This window comes from Pan troglodytes, chromosome 9 (genome assembly GCF_028858775.2).
Source record: "Pan troglodytes isolate AG18354 chromosome 9, NHGRI_mPanTro3-v2.0_pri, whole genome shotgun sequence".
Taxonomy (NCBI): domain Eukaryota; kingdom Metazoa; phylum Chordata; class Mammalia; order Primates; family Hominidae; genus Pan; species Pan troglodytes.
The window spans coordinates 41,610,691-41,627,913 of record NC_072407.2 but is presented as its reverse complement, the minus strand read 5'-3'; positions in this window follow the sequence as shown (position 1 = coordinate 41,627,913).

Below are 17,223 nucleotides of genomic sequence, written 5' to 3'. Positions count from 1 at the left end.
TTTACCACGAAGCACTCTTGATGTGTGCTGCAGTTTAAGACCAAAACCTTTCAAAGTAGGTTGAATTGTGTTTCTTTGAAATTAGTGTGGAAACGTTTTTTAGAGATTAAAGTTTTCATTTTTTTCCTAAAAACAACTATCAATTGTACAAAAATTATATTATGTAATATACTACTTCCTTAGGACTGCCCAAACAAATTATCACAATTTGAGTGGTTAAAAAAAACATATTTATTCTCTCACAAATGTGAAGGTCAGAAGTCTGAAATCAAGTTGTCAACAGGGTCGATTCCTTCTGGAGGAGCTGAAAAAGAATCTCTTCCATGTCTGTCTCCTAACTTCTGTGACTGCCAGCAGTCCTTGGCATTCTTTGGTTTGTAACTCCAAAACTTCAGTCTCTGACTCTATATTCACATGGCTTTCTCTGATCTGCAGCTCAGTGTCTCAACTCTCATTCTCTGTTTTCTAATGAAGACTTCAATAATTCCATTTAGGGCTAACCCTAAATCCAGGAAGATCTGATCGTGAGATCTTTAACTTAATTCATCTTTACAGAACCTATTTCCAGGTAATGTTACATTCACACGTCCTGGGGGTCAGGATTTGGATGTATCTTTTGGTGGGAACACCATTCAAACCCCTACATATAATTATGCAATGCGTAGTTTTATGCTGTAGTTTATTCAGGACTTTTATTGTTATAAAGAATTGAATCTGTGAAATGATAATCAGATTTGATTATATTAGAAGAAGACTACTTTCTGAGAATTCTAAAAGCTTTCTCTTAGTGGAACAGATTTTTGTCTTGATGCATGAACATCTGCTCATGTCTCATAAAATAGTTTGTATTCTTACAAATGCAAAATGATCATGAACTTAGACAGTTGGGTTTTCCTGTGGGAAAAGATTCAGAACTCCCTAAAATTCACTTTAAGACCCTAGTGATGTTAAAGGATATCACAGTCTGTCATTAGATTGACATATTATCCAGATCAACACTGTGTGTCCCAGTTATGAGTTGTAAAGCTGTCCATTATTCTGTTTTCTTTCCTTTGTGTTTCAGATTATCAATCTTTTAGATTCCGGAGCCCTCTATTTCCATTACAGCAAAACTCAATTTCTCTTGACCTCATAGTTTCATCTACAATTCTCTGATCTGTATCTCAGTAAATTAGTTTATCAATGACCAGCCCTATTACTTTTCCAGTCCTGGTGTCTCTCACTGACATGTTTTTAATGGATATTTACTTCTCAGTCTTATTCAGTGAAGGCAAGAAAGTGATAGATATGGGGTTTGATGGACTTACATATTTGCATATAGTAGGAGTACAGAGTTGATTAGTAAAAGAAAATATTTTTAAGTGAAAAAGTAATTGGATGAGGAAAATAAATGAACACAAGAAAATATAAAACAAAATTTAGCTTAAAAATATTATGTGCCTAGTATGTACTATAGTGGTTGGAAATGTAATATAATATAGTATGTGTGGAAAATAAAATGTACCCTGATCTAAGACTCAGGAGAACTAAAATTTCATATTAATTGCCAGTGTAACCTTGAGCAAAATCACTTTATCTCATTGAAACACAAGTTTTCTTAATTGTAAAACAATGGGCTTGTACTAGATCATTTCCGGAGTCCCTTTTAGATTTTGGTAGTTTATGGTGAGATATAAACAATAGGATAGAAATAGAATATAAATAAAAATATTCACCTAGAACTTCTAAATCTGTCACTGGACATGAATATTTCATTGCTTATAACTTTCAAAGTATTATTCTATTTTCATTGATATTTCAGTCCACCTGAATCTAGCTTAACCCTTTAGAAACATTATTTGGCTGGAGGGACTGTATTTCTTTTTTCTATCAAAGAATAAATGCTGGCTTCTGGAATACTTGCAATGCAGAAACATTGTTTCAGATACCCCTATATCATTCAGCATCATGAACACCAGATGCCTTTTTATACACTATATGATGCTCAACATTTTCATATGTATTTGTGCAAATTCCCCCACTTAATTAGGTTGTAATTCACATGTAAAATAATTTTTGTTTTAGCATTAACTGAAATTCCTGATTACACGTTTGGATAAACACAGAGAACCGTTTTAAAGATATGCTTACAATAGGCAATTCAGGATTAACTGATTATGCCATGGAAGGGCACCAAAGGTAGAAACAGAAAACTAAAAATACGCTTTTAATCAATATTGAAGCCATGACCCTTTCCCTCCGGGTCTTCCTTAAATGGTACCACATCATGCTGTTTGGTACCATGTCATGTTAGCAGCTAGAAATATTCTTGAGGAATGTGTTTACTTATTTTAAATAATAAACCCTTAAAATCTAGATAATTAAATTGTTGACACAGAATTTACCAAAATATTTTAGTGCATAATTGTTCTTCCTAGTTTCTATAAGGGATACAAACATGGCATTTTCCTGACTTGACAGAATTTATTAAACTAGAGCTCAAATAATAGATTTGTATGTAGACAACAATTATACAAATTGTAAATATACAAAAGAGAAACAAAGTTTTGAGAGCCTAAAATAAGAAGATAAAAAATAGTGAAACAATATCCAGAAAAATATCCATACATGGGAAAGGTGACAGATGTTTTGAGCCTTGAAAAATAAGATTTCAACAGTCAACGATGAGAAGAGGCACAACCTTGATGTGGCTGAGGTATGATAGATTGGATGTGTATTGAAAAATAAGACTAAAACTGTAGATTGGAGTGAAAAAATGGATGGCCTTGAATGCCATCCTAAACTTGAGAAAATTACTTTTGGGGTATTTTGAAAGATAAATTGATTATGAAGATCAAAATACTAATGGTTTGTAGTGTTGGAACTGGAAAGAAAGAATAAACTTAAGAGAATATTGCAGAAGTAAAATCAGTATGAAACTAAATTTGCAGTCGTACACCTTGTCAAACACATTTGCATAATAATACTTTGTACTCTATTATTATCTCACATAATGTTTTTCATCACTAAGTGCTTAATAAGCAGTCATTAAGAGTAATACGTCAGACAAAAATGATATGCAAATCACAAGTTTTCAGGTATATAGCATAAATATAATTTTTCCTGCTGCGTAAGTATTCTTGATGCTTTCTGAACCCTTTGTATTTAGAAGAATTTCTTGTCATTGTTATTTGGTGTTTGTGTTGTCTGATAATTTTCCAAAATGACTATGTCATTTCTCAAGCATCTGTGTTGGAGGATTCAGAAATCAGGGAGTCTTTTTGGTGAACTCTCTTTTTTCTTCTCTGAATTTATGTTCTTTGTCTCGGGTCATCATCTAGGATAACATCAGCATCACTACAGTTGATTTTCCTCATTTTCTCTTGATAGTATGTGTCTTCAGAGATGATAAAAGCTGCCCTCCCCCACCTTGGTGTCAAAAGTTTTATATGTAAATATATATACACACACAGACATACAAGCACACACATACACAGAGATAGCTTCAAAATAAATACTTTTATATGAATGCATGTATATACACACATAGCTGTATATATATACAGATTCAAAATAAATACTTTCTTTTTACACTGTATATATTGAATATATATGTTTGATAAAAATATTCATTTAGAACTTCTGTATATATTACTGAAAATGGATATTTGATTGCTTATAACTTTCAAAGAATTATTCTATCCTCATTGATATTTCAGTCCACCTGAGTCTAGCCTAACCACTAAGAAACATTATATTACTAGAGGAACTGGATTTTTTTTCCTATCAAATTAGAAAAAAAAATCATCACCTGCCATCACAATGATGGAAATAGGGTTGTTATATCAACAAATTGTAAAAAACAATATGTTTAATATTTTTATCACATTTTATTTTATTTTATTTTATTTTATTTTATAGAATCCTTCGTGGTTGCAGAGTGAGTCTTAGCTTCACTTTAACACTAGAAATTTCTTGCTATGATATATTGGAAATAATTCACCTGGAGTTATTAATTTGTTAAGTAGGCATTCTGAGGCATAAGAATTACCCTTCACCCTCTTTCTCCCTTCAGATTCTGCTTGATAAAACATCTACGCCCCCACCCCAACCCAAGAAAAACAGTACCTACAAACAGTACCGGGAGACCATTTATTAATACCACAGCAACTATTATGTTTAAAACACATGTTTTGGTAAAAATTGATTTATAAGACACAGATTAGGGGGAAGGTTCAAGTGGAGTCTCCTGTTTCCTTACTTTGGAATTGAAAACCACTTGTAATTCAAGGCTGTCCTGACCTACCCATTCAGTTATAGGCAGAAGAGCCCGTAGATAGCCAGAGTATAACAAGTTTCCCTCTGTCCTCTGTGGGAAAGTCTTCTCTGATCTCATTAATACAAAGAAACAGGAAGCTCAAAGGGATTCAGAAGGGGGAGAACAGAGCTCCTGCTGTACCAGGGCACAGATCAAAGAGACAAAAGCTGAGTTCTTGCTCTAACACTACCATAACTCTACAGCCTAGTAAAATAAGATCTCATACTTATATTCAAACACACACACACAAAATGAAATTGGTTACTTCTCCATAGAATAAGGATATGAAATGAAGGGCATAATTTTCTTCCCAGACATTGCCCCCATGTGATGAGAAGGTGAAACTCTCATCTTTTATGCCCTAAAACCTGGAAAGTATGCATTTATCTTTAGCCAATAAATATCAGGTAACCAATTATTTTGGAAACATTGTATTGAAAGAGAATTTTCCAAAAGTCTCTCTTGTTTCAACACATCTCGATATTAACAGTCAATTTGCTTCAGATTATCTTTTCAGAAATGATTGTATGAGTAAATGATTTTGGTAAGAATAAGACAGTAATCCCATCTGGAGCAGATTTAGTTAATTTCCAGGTTAGTAAAGATAAAAATGTCTCCGTCTTCTGGAGAAATTCTAAGATTGTAAAAATAGAGACATCTCCCTCTTCTCTCCAGAGCAGACTTGCTAATATTCCAGATAATAAAGATAATATCTTTTTCTGGACAGATTTGCCAGCAGCCCCTATATAAAATTGGCACTTTCTAGTGTCAGGGCTCCAGTTCTGTAAATTACCACCACTACTTATGCTGGCAACATGTCGTTTTCATGATATTGCCCTTTGGGAATTTGGGACTTGAGGAACATGTGTCACATAATAGCTAGGGCTGGTGCTGTGAGTAATAAACTGTCTTCTGTTTCTGACCCAGAGAACTCAAGCAGTTCTTTCTTTCTTTCTTTTTTTTTTTTTTTTTTTGAGACAAAGTCTTCTCTTGTGCACCAGGCTGGAGTACAATGGCGTGATCTCGGTTCACTGCAACCTCAGCCTTCTGAGTAGCTGGGATTACACGCACCTGCCACCACGCCCAGCTAATTTTTTTACTTTTAGTAGACACAGGGTTTCACCATGTTGGCCGGGCTGGTCTTGAAATCCTGACCTCACGTGATCCGCTTGCCTCAGCCTCACAAAGTGCTGGGATTACAGGCGTGAGCCACAGGGCCTGGCCTCAAGTAGTTCTATTGGTTACTCTAAACGTATGACAGTCTCACTTGTTAGCTCGTGAGTAGGGTAAACTCAGGCCGTTCAAACTTCTTGAAATGACAATGAACACATTTCTCTTTAATAAGTTATGGAAAAGAGGTAAATAGTGTTTAGGAAAAAAATGAAGCTAATGTTTATTGAAGGCATACACATTATATTGTTTAATCTTCACAATGACTTAACATAGTACAATCTTGAAAGTGGGAGGATTTCTCCAGTTTTATTCTCTGCATTTTCTCCAGTTTCTAGCAGTCTCTGTCACAAAGCAGATGCTCAAAAAACATTTGTTAGATAAAAATGAATAAATATGCGTGTTTATGTATATTTTTGCAGATGGTGGATTGCTGTTCAGAAAGGAGAAAAAGTTTCCTATAGTCACACAAATCAATCAGATTGCATAGTCCTTTATGGAAGTTTCTTTTTTCTCTAAAACACATCAAATAACCATATACTGAACTATAACTAAAACAAATGAAATATAAAATAAATTAAAAGTATTTCACTATAAAAATATATTCATTACAGCCTGCATGCAGAAATCATAGTTTCTTTCACACCTGTGACTTAAAAATTATGTGTATTTAATACACATAATTATGTGTAAATATTTAGGCAATATAGCTCTGTATATTTGATTATTCAACATGTCCAAAAATAACCTTGCCTTAACCCACGAAGTATGCAAAAATTATTTTTTATTTTAAATAAATTAACCAGGAATTTCCTTATGACTATGACATTCATTTGTATGATACTAAGCTATTTTTAGAAAGATTCAGAGCTTATATATAGAATTATGTAAGTAGTCCCCAAATCACAAATAAATATGAAATTCATCCACATTTTCTCATAAAAAGAGGATCATACTAATCAGCTATGCTCATAATTTCATGATAAAAGATTCAAAGTCTACATTAAGTTGGGAAAGAAAAAGTTAAAGCTGCCTGTCTTTGATTAATTTCTCTCCCAATGACTGGGAACCCTCTGGGCAAAGAAACAAGATAGAGAGTATTTTCTAATCTCCTTGTGAATGTTATGATAACTGGATCTCTTAGTAAATACAATAATGATATTTGATAGGAGCAAAATACCTCTCTGTAGAATACTGTTAGCTGGGTGTCATAGATCTACGATTGCTTATGAGAAACAAATCTAGGAGCTATGTTTCAATGAATCATGGCTCCCTGAAGAATGTCATGTAAATAAGCTAAAACCCACTGTGTGAGGCGTATATCCGATGTTAATGAAGAATGAATAGCCTTGGAGCTGCCCACAATGTCTGAGACCTCTTCCAGTTTTGCCTCTGTGGCTTGATTGTTTATATCCTTGAAACTATTAGTAAAGCTTGGCTCTGGGTAAAATATCTGATTTGTATGATTCTTATTTAACAACCTAATCTTTTATGTTGGCTCATAGTCTACACTGATTTTTCTTCAATTCATAGTAAGAGAGATGAATAATAAATATATGATTTAGCAAAATGCATTATCTGACTAGATGGTTCTATTCCTAGAACTAGTAGAAAGTGCTGTCAGCTATCAACTAATCACTGCGTTTAACACATATTATATTTACTTAGATTATATACTTAGGTTATTCCAAATTATGCAATGGCTTATATGTTCTACTGGCTGTTTGCTGTATTTGTGTCCTTTTTCACCATTACTCCAGAAGTATCTCTAAAACACTTCTATACCACAATTACTTTCTTGATCTTGTATTAATAGAGATCAATCATGCTGTTATAGACTGACCATGATGCTTAGCAGTAAGAACACAACTTTGTTTTAACCCAGTATCACTTCTTAATACACCTGTGTCCCTTCTTGTGTTCTCTAAGCAGATATTATTTATGAACCACATTTCTTCTTACCAAAAACAAGCACAGCATTTCTCTCTGTTATTAAGATGAAATAATATAATGATGCATATGAAAGCATGCTTTGTTAATGAATGCGGATGGTTCTTGTGATCAATGAATTCTGACAAACGTAAATTGTTTCCAAAAAATAGGCTCCATGAGGGCAGGGAGAGTTTTCCTTTCCCCGCCACACACCCAGAATATGTAATGCCTACTTATTTTATGTCTATATCTACATCTATCTATCTGATGAATGTTTACAAATAGTGAAATAGAATTGTTTTTCAAAACATAGTTATTATCTCACCATTGAGGTATATTAGAAATATCAATAAGGTATTAACATCCCAGAGTTTTCACTGTCACATTCATGTGTTTTGTTTTGTTATGAAAATACAGATTTAGGAGCACATTTCTAAACCACTGGAAAAAAGTATTTGTGTTTATCTGTGTATCACTTGAATATATTCATTTTATGTAGATTTATTCCAGAGAACCTAGGAAGCTACTGTAAATATTTTAAAAACTGTGTGATGCCAAGTCCCTTTGATGAAATAAATAAATAGAAAATTAAACACCAGAAAATAAATATCTGCAATTTGGCTAGGCAGATAAATTGCTATACCCAGGTTCAAGAAGAACAGGTTTGACCAAGTTTAAATGTCACAAAAGAGTGAAGCCATTGCCTTGCAGAATCCCCTAAGAAAAATCCAAGGGCTGCAATTAAGTCTGACTCCTAAATTACTTGGGAAATATTTAGAGGCTCTGCCATACTAAGTGTAACAGGATAATATTCTCATTAAGTTGTAGTCAATTATCATGAGTCAGTGTCATTTTAGAATTCAAACCAGTTGGTTGGATAATTCATTTCCAAGAGCCCACTGTGGCATAATCCTTCTGCAGCCATCTGTATCATAAGTTGATTCCCAAGTTTATTACTGAAACACCATGGCAATGTCAGTAAATCCACCAGAGTGATTTCCCTGTGGTCACACATGTATTTAGCCAAACAAATGGCTGTGTTTGCGGTAGGTAGCAGATGTTGTCAGTTATAGTATACAACATCATCTGAAGCATCTTTTCTGTAGTTGCAACTGAGAAGGTGTGGCACAATGAAAGCAGCCAAGTGTTTTAAGCTTTACAAGGACTGGCTTTTTGTTCCTCAGATTCTCCTTTGATTTTCATTGTATCACTTTCCCAGGTATCCCCTGAATAGTGATAAGTCTCTATTGCTATCCATTTAGAGTGGTGCTTAGTAGCATTGAATAATTCAAACAGACATAATACTGGGGTTTTGCAAAAGGCTTACCTCAGTATGACTTCCAATATATGCAAACGGTACCTCTCACACCCTCGCTAATTATTCCCTGTCCCAGTAGTATAAAGCATACTGTGCATGTTAAATGGATATCACCGAAGAATACATCACTGTATACAAAAATTAATATAAAATACCTTACATCTGAAATGCCTATTTTATCTTTGAAGGAGTATTTCTTTTCTTAAACATTCAAAACATCAATTGTATTTTTTTTTAATAATTGTGACTTTTATTTTGGATTCAAGGGGTAGATGTTCAGGTTTGTTACATGGGTATACTGCATGATGCTGAGGTTTGGGATACAAATGACCCTATCACCCAGGTCGTGAGCGTAGTACTCAACAGTTTTTCTTTCTTTCTTTTTTCTTTTTTTTGGGGGGTGGGGAGGGGGGAGACAGAGTCTTGCTCTGTTGCCCAGGCTGGAGGGCAATGGTGTGATCTCAGCTCACTGCAACCTCTTCCTCCAGGGTTCAAGTGATTCCCCTGCCTCAGCTTCCCGAGTAGCTGGGATTATAGGCATCTGCCACCACGCCCGGCTAATTTTTGTAGTTTTTGTAGAGATGGGGGTTTTACCATGTTGGCCAGGCTGGTCTCAAACTACTGACCTTCAGGTGATCCACCCTCCTCGGCCTCCCAAAGTGCTGAGATTACAGGTGTGAGCACAATGCCCAGCCTCCCAATAGTTTTTCAACACTTACTTCACTCCCTCCCTCGCCTCTCCAGTAGTCTCCAATATCTATTGTAATATTTATGCCCATGTGTACTCAATGTTCAGCTCCCACTTATAAATGAGAACACGCAGTATTTGCCTTTCTGTTCCTGCATTAATTTGCTTAGGATAATGGCCTCTTGTCACATCAGTGTTGCTGGAAATGACATAATTCTATTGCTTTTTATGGCTCTATAGTATTCCATGATGCCTGGGTACATTTTCTTTATCCAAGCTACCGTCGATGTGAATCTAAATTGGTTCCATGTCTTTGCTATTGTGAATAATGCTGTGATGAATATGTGAATTTATGTGTCTTTTTGGTAGAATAATTTATTTTATTTTGGGTATATACTCAGTAATGGGATTTCTAGGTCAAATAGTATTTCTGTTTTCAGTTCTTTGAGAAATATCCAAACTGCTTTCCACAATGGCTGAACTAATTTTCAAACAACAGTGTATAAGCGTTACCTTTTCTCTACAGCCTTGCTAGCATCTATAGTTTTCTGACTTCTTAATAATAGCTTTCTGACTGATGTGAAAACTACACTGTAGTTTTGATTTGCATTTCTCTGATGATTAGTGAGCATATTTTCATATGTTGGTTGTTTGTTTGTACATCTTCTTTTGAGAAGTATCTCTTCATGTCTTTTGCCCACTTTTTAATAGGGTTATTTGCTTTTTTTATGTTGCATTGTTTAAGTTTCTTATAGACTCTAGAAATTAGCACTTTATTGAATGCATAGTTTGTGAATACTTTCTCCCATTCTGTAGGCTGTCTGTCTCTCTTTTTTTTTTTTGGAGACGGAGTCTCGCTTTGTCACCCAGGCTGGAGTGCAGTGGCGCAATCTCGGCTCACTGCAAGATCAGCCTCCCGGGTTCACGCCATTCCCCGGCCTCAGCCTCCAAGTAGCTGGGACTACAGGCGCCCGCCACCACACCCGGTTAATTTTTTTATTTTTTTTTTTTGTATTTTTAGTGGAGATGGGGTTTCACCGTGTTAGCCAGGATGGTCTCGATCTCCTGACCTCGTGATCCACCCGCCTCAGCCTCCCAAAGTGCTGGGATTACAGGCGTGAGCTACCGCGCCCAGCCAGTAGGCTGTCTCTTAACTCTGTTGATAGTTTATTTTCTGTGCAGAAGCTCATCAGTTTAATTAGGCCTCACTTTTCAGTTTTTGTTTTTGCCAGAATTGCTTTTGGGGACTTGGCCATGAATTCATTCCCAAGGCCAATTATCCAGAATGGTGTTTCCTAGGTTTTCTTTTAGCATTCTTCTAGTTTGAGGTCTAACATTCAAATCACTAATCAATCTCGAGTTAATTTTTGTGTATGGTGAAATGTAGTGGTTCAGTTTTATTCTTCTACATATGACTAGCCAGTTTTCCCAGCACCATGTGTTGAGTAGGGAGTTTTTTCTCCATTATTTAGTTTTGTCCACACTGTCGAATATCAGATGGCTGTAGGTGTGTGGCTTTATTTCTGTGTTCTAACTATTCTGTTACATTGGTCTATGTATTTGTTTTTGTACCAGTACCATGCTTTTTGGTTACCATAGTCTTACAGTATAGTTTTGCTTTGGATAATGTGATGCCTTCAGCTTTGTCTTTTTTTGCTTAGAATTGCTTTGTCTATACAGGCTCTTTTTGGTTCCATGTGAATTTTAGAATAGTTGTTTTCTAATTCTGTGAAAAATCATGTTGGTCGTTTGATAAGAATAGCATTAACCCTGTAGATTTCCTTTAGGCAGTATGGCCATTTTAATGATATTGATTCTTTCAATCCATGAGCATGGAATAGCTTGAAATTTCTTCTTGTTTTCTTTCAGCAGTGTTTTGTAGTTCTCCTTATAGTTATCTTTTATTTCCCTATCAGATGTATTCTGAGTATTTTATTTTTTTGTGTGGCTATTATAAATAGGATTATATCTTGATTTGGCTCTCAGCTTCAATGTTATTGGTGTATAGAAATGCTATTGTTGAACAATGAGAACACATGGACACAGGGAGGGAAACATCACACACCGGGGCCTGTTCAGGGGTCGGGGGCAAGGGGAGGGAGAGAATTAGGACAAATACCTAATGCATGCGGGACTTAAAACCTAGATGATGGGTTGAGAGGTGCAGCAAACCACCATGGCATATGTATAACTATGTAACAAACCTTTACATTCCGCACATGTATCCCAGAACTTAAAGTACAATAAAAAATAAAATAAAATAAAATAAAATAAGAAATGCTATTGATTTTCACATATTGATTTTGTATCCTGAAACATTACTGAAGTCATTTATCAGTTCCAGGAGCCTTTTGGCCGTCTTCAGGGTTCTCCAGGTATAGAATTATATCGCCACTGAAGAGAGATAGTTTGGCTTCCACTTTGCCTACTTGGATGTTTTTTTTTTTTTTTTTTTCATTTCTTTCTCCTGCCTAAATGCTCTAACTAGGGCTTCTGGTACTATGTTGAATAGGAGTGGAGAGAATCAACATCTTTGTCTTGTTCCAGTTTTCAGTATGCTGTTGTTTGTGGGTTTGTCATAGAAGCCTCTTACTATTTTGAGACATATTCCTTCAATGGCTAATTTGTTGACAGCCTTTATCATGAAGGATTGTTGGATTTTATCAAAGGTTTTTTCAACATCTATTGGGATGATTATATAGTTTGGTTTTTAATTCTGTTTATGTGGTGAATCACATTAATTGATTTATGTAGTTGAAACATAAACATAGTTGAAACAACTATGACTCATAGGAATGAAGCCTACTTGATAGCTGTGAATGAACGGTTTGATATGCTACTAGATTTGCTTTTTTTAGTATTTTGTTGAGAATTTTTGTATCTATATTCATCAGTGATATTGGCCTATAGTTTTCTTATGTCATTGTATCTTTGCCAGGTTTTGGTGTCAGGATGATCCTGGCTTTGTAACATGAGTTAGGGAGGAATCCCTCCTCCTTGATATTTTGAAATAGTTTCACTAGAATTGGTACCGACTCTTCTTTCTATGACTGGTAGAATTCAGCTGTGAATCCATCTGGTGTAGGGCTATTTTTGGTTAATAGATTTTTTTATTACTCATACTATATCAAACTCAATATTGGCCTGTTCAGGGTTTCTATTTTTTTCCTATTTCAATTTTGGGAAGTTGTGTGTTTCCAGGAGTTTATCCATTTTCTCTAGATTTTCTATATATTTTTTTTTCTTGTTTTGTTTTTCCTTTAGAGTTTCTAGACTGTGTGCATAAAGATGTTCATAATAGTCTCTAAAGTCTCTCTAAGGTCTTTCGTATTTCTGTGTGATCAGTTGTAATGTCACCTTTGTCGTTTTTGATTGTGCTTATCTGGACTTTTTTTTGTTAATCTAGCTAGCATTCTACCAATCCTGTTTATTTTTTCAAAGAACACTTTTTTTATTTCATTGATTCTTTGCATGAGTTTTTGAATCTTAATTATGTTCAGTTCTCTTCTGATTTCAGTTTTTTCCTTTTTTTCTGTTAGGTTTGAGTTTAGTTTATTATTGGTTTTATAGATCCTCTAGGATTGATGTTAGGTCATTCGTTTGAGATCTTTCTAATTTTTTTAGGCAGATATTTAGTATATAAACTTTCCTCTTAACACTGCTTTAGCTGTGTCCTAGAGATTATAGTATGCTGTATCTTTGTTTTCATTAGATTCAAATATTTTTTTTAATTTTTTCCTTAATTTCACTGTTTACCCAAAAGTCATTTAGGAGCAAATTTAATTTTCATGCAATTGTGTGGTTTGGGGAGATCTTCTTGGTATCAATTTTCATTTTTATTCTACTATGGTCCAAAATTCTGGATGGTAAAATTTTTATTTTCTTGAATTTATTGAGGCTTGCTTTATGGCTGAGCATGTGGTCAATTTTGAAATATGTTCCATGTGTAGATGCGAAGAATATATTAGGCAGTTAATGGATGGAGTATACTGTTGATGTCTAATAGGTTCAATTGGCCAAGTGTTGAATTTAAGTCCAAGATTTCTTTGTTAGTTTTCTGCCTTGCTGATCTGTCTAATGCTGCCATCGGGTATTGAAGTCTGCCACTATTATTGTGTAGCTTAAAGTCTTTTTGTATTTCCAGAAGTAGTTGTTTTATGAATCTGGTGCTCCAGTGTTGTGTGCATGTATATATTTAGGAGAGTTAAGTCTTCTTGTTAAATCAAACCCTTTATCATTATGTAATGCCCTTTTCTCAAAGGTATTACAACAGTCCTTTATTACTATGTTTTGTTTAAAGTTCATTGTATCTGACATAAGAATAGTGACCTCTGCTTTCTTTTTTTTTCCATTTGCATGATAGATCTTTCTGCGCTTTTTTACTTTGAGTGTATATGTGTCTTGATGTGTGAGATGGGCCTCTTGAAGACAGCAGAGGAATAGGTTTTGTCTTTTTATCCAACTCTGAGTTGTTTTTATTGCAGCTCTGTCATTATTAGAATGTGGGGGAGTTTTGACCACTTGCATTCAAAATTAATAATGATATGTGACATTTTGATACTATCATCAAGTTGTTAGATGTTTGCTTGTAGTTTCTATTGCATATTTGCTTTATAGAGTCTGTGGGCTATGTACTTAATTGTGTTTTTGTGGTAGCAGATATCATTCTTTTGTTTCCATGTTTGGAACTCCTTTAAGGGTCTCTTTTAAGGCTGGTCTAGTGGTAATAAATTCCTTTAGGGCTCACTTCTCTGAAAGAAAATGTATTTCTTCTTTGCTTATGAAGCTTAGCTTGGCAGGATACAAAATTCTGGTTTGAATTTCTTTTCTTTAGAATGCTGAAAATTGGTCCCCATCTCTGTATTTGCAAGGTGTCTGCTGGGTAGTCTACTTTTATCCTGATGGGGTTCCCTTTCTACATGATCTTTTTCTCCCACTACCTTTAAGATTTCTTCTTTAGCACTGACCTCAGGCAGTCCACTGTCTATATGCCTTGGTGATGTTTGTTTTGTCTAGTATCTCACAGGTGTTTTCTGGATTTATTATATTTGGATGCCTACCTCTACCAAGGTTAGGGAAATTTTCTTGAATCATTCCCTCAAATATGTTTTCCAGGTTGTTTACTTTTTCTCCTTCTCTCTCAGGAATGCCAAAAATTCCTAGGTTTGCTCACTTTATATAATCCCATATTTCTCATAGGCTTTGTTCAGTTTTTTTAAAATTCTTCTTTCTTTATTTTTGTCCAAATAAGTTTGTTCAAAAGACTGGTCTTTAAGCTCTGAAATTCTGTCTTCTATGTAGTCTAGCCTGTTGATAAAGCTTCCAACTGTATTTTGAAATTCCTTAAGTGAATTGTTTAATTTCAGAAGTTCTGATTGATTTCTTTTTATGATGATTATCTCTTCCTTCATTTCCTGTAATGATTTAGAAGTAATGTTATTTTCAACCATTTCTTGGATCTTATTGATCTTCCTTGCTATTCATACTTTGAATTATCTGTCAGGTCTGAGTTTCCTTCTTCGTTGGGGACCATTGCTGGAGAGCTAGTGTGATCCTTTGGTGGTGTCACTACATTCAGATTTTTCATGATGCCAGAATTCTTGCACTGGTTCTTTCTTATCTAGAGATGCTGGCACTTCTAATTTTCATAAATATTTTCATTTAGGTGGGAATTTTTTCTTTCTTTCTCTATAATATTCTAGTTTATTTTTCCCTTTCCCTTTTTCTTCCCCCATCTCCATGGCTTGTGACTGTAGAGAATGTTTGGTAGGGTCATTTGGCTTTTCTTTTACAGCTCTGTGCACTTCTTTCAGCTGGTTTTATATTGGGTTGGGCTGTACAGTTTAACTTACAAGTCAATAGATAGTATTCATGAGTAAGAGCTGGATGCAGCCAATGTGGCAAAGTATATACTTGATTCTTTTTTTACTGGAAGAAGCTCTTTTTTTGCCTCAAATAATGGGCTGATTTATGGAATGCACAGTCATTGGAGTTTCATGGTCATCCCCCAGTCACGGGGGTGCAAGAGGCAAGATGGATGGAGCCAGACCAGGCGGGCCCACCTACAGGTCCCCTGATGGCAGGCACACTTATTAACAATGAGGGAGATCCCAATGGCAGCTACCAAGTGCCTAAGCTTGTGTCTAGGTGTGGAGCTGAAAAACCTCCTCAGTACTTCTTCCAATAAAATCCCTAAGGAGAATGTGTGCATAGAGGCAAAGGAACAACAATGAAACTGTCTTTATTACTCTGTGGAAGTCATTGCAAAATAAAATGCCTATAGGAACCAAGGAGATCATGTAATTAATATTACATATAATCAGGAGCTCTTGTTTAGAGTTACACAGAGACCCACAATGACAGGCTTTACTTTTTGTAGCTGTACTACATGCACAAAAACTTTGGCAATGCAATAGGGAAATAGAGGGATAAAGCAATAGCACCAATTTTTTACTATGTTTACTTTGAATATTGGTTGAATATACACTGCAAATCTTAAACTAACCAAATTTGTCTTTTGGAAGATGAGTTTGCAGTATCAGCTGGCCTTTTTTTCTTGATAGTAGGCACAGGAAGAATTGGAGATGATGGATTAGGAGCTCAATGAGGTGTCAAAATTGGAGTTACAGATGTGTGAGTTTTGAAATAATAACTGAGGCAGTTCCAGCCATGGATGTGAGTGAGTCTGCCAAAAGAAAGAATGTAAATAAGAACAACTGAAGTCAATCTTTTGGGCTAATAAAGCTTTGAAAGCAACATAGGGAGAAGTGAAAGTAACAAGACAATAAGGTAGATGCTTAAGAAAAAGAGTAAGAATCAGAAGTAGTGGATTTGGAAAGATGAGAGGTTTGAAATTTTTAGTAGTCAAAAATAGCAGATTATGCAGAAAGATAGAGAAAGGTGAAGCCATTGGATTTGGCATTTTGCAAGTAATCTTGGCAAGAACAGTTTCAGTTTTTTTTCTAGAAGAAAATACCCTTCAGACATTAAGAGATCAATAGGAGGTGGGGACTGTGAAAGCTGAGTCAAAGAGAGTAAACTATTTTCTTCAAAATATGAATTAAACTATTTTCTTAAAAAATGAATTAACATAAAAGTTAAGAGAGGCATGAGAGAAGAAAATTTTCTTCGTATACCTTTAAGGGAAACTATACACTTCTGTGAAAAGGAACAAAACAACTGAAATTGGAAAAATAAAAGTAAAGGGAAAAACTTCTACCACGAGAGAGGACATACCCACTTTAAGAGATTCAGTATAATGTTCTCTCAACATGGTTTGAAATAAATTAATGTGGATTTGGTAGTTTTTGGGGTTTTGTTTGTATATACTTTAAATGTGCTTAATTTTTTAAAGAGCCAGTTTATATACCAAATTTACATCTCCTCTGTATCTTTTTATAGTTGCTTTATTATACATTATTATAGGGATTCGATGATCACTTTAAAACAAGTAATAATTTGTATTTTTCATTGGGTATTTACATTATTTTCTTCTAAGAAATCATTATACTGCTATGGGTTTCTCTCTGGATTCATTTATCATAAGCACATCTTGAAAAATATTCAATTTGCACATTTTTCTCTTCAATTATTTTCTTTATAAACCAGTGGGTTATATATCCCATCATATTTTATTGCCTAAAATAGCTGCTGAACAAGAAAATATATAATTTACACTCCTTTATCTGCAGGTGAAATTGATCATTGTAGCACAATTTTGTCTAAGGTAAAACCCAGAATTTTTTTCTCTTTGCAGAGATATTCATTTTATATTCTGAAAGCAGACCCATTTTATGTAGTAATAATTATAACACTAGA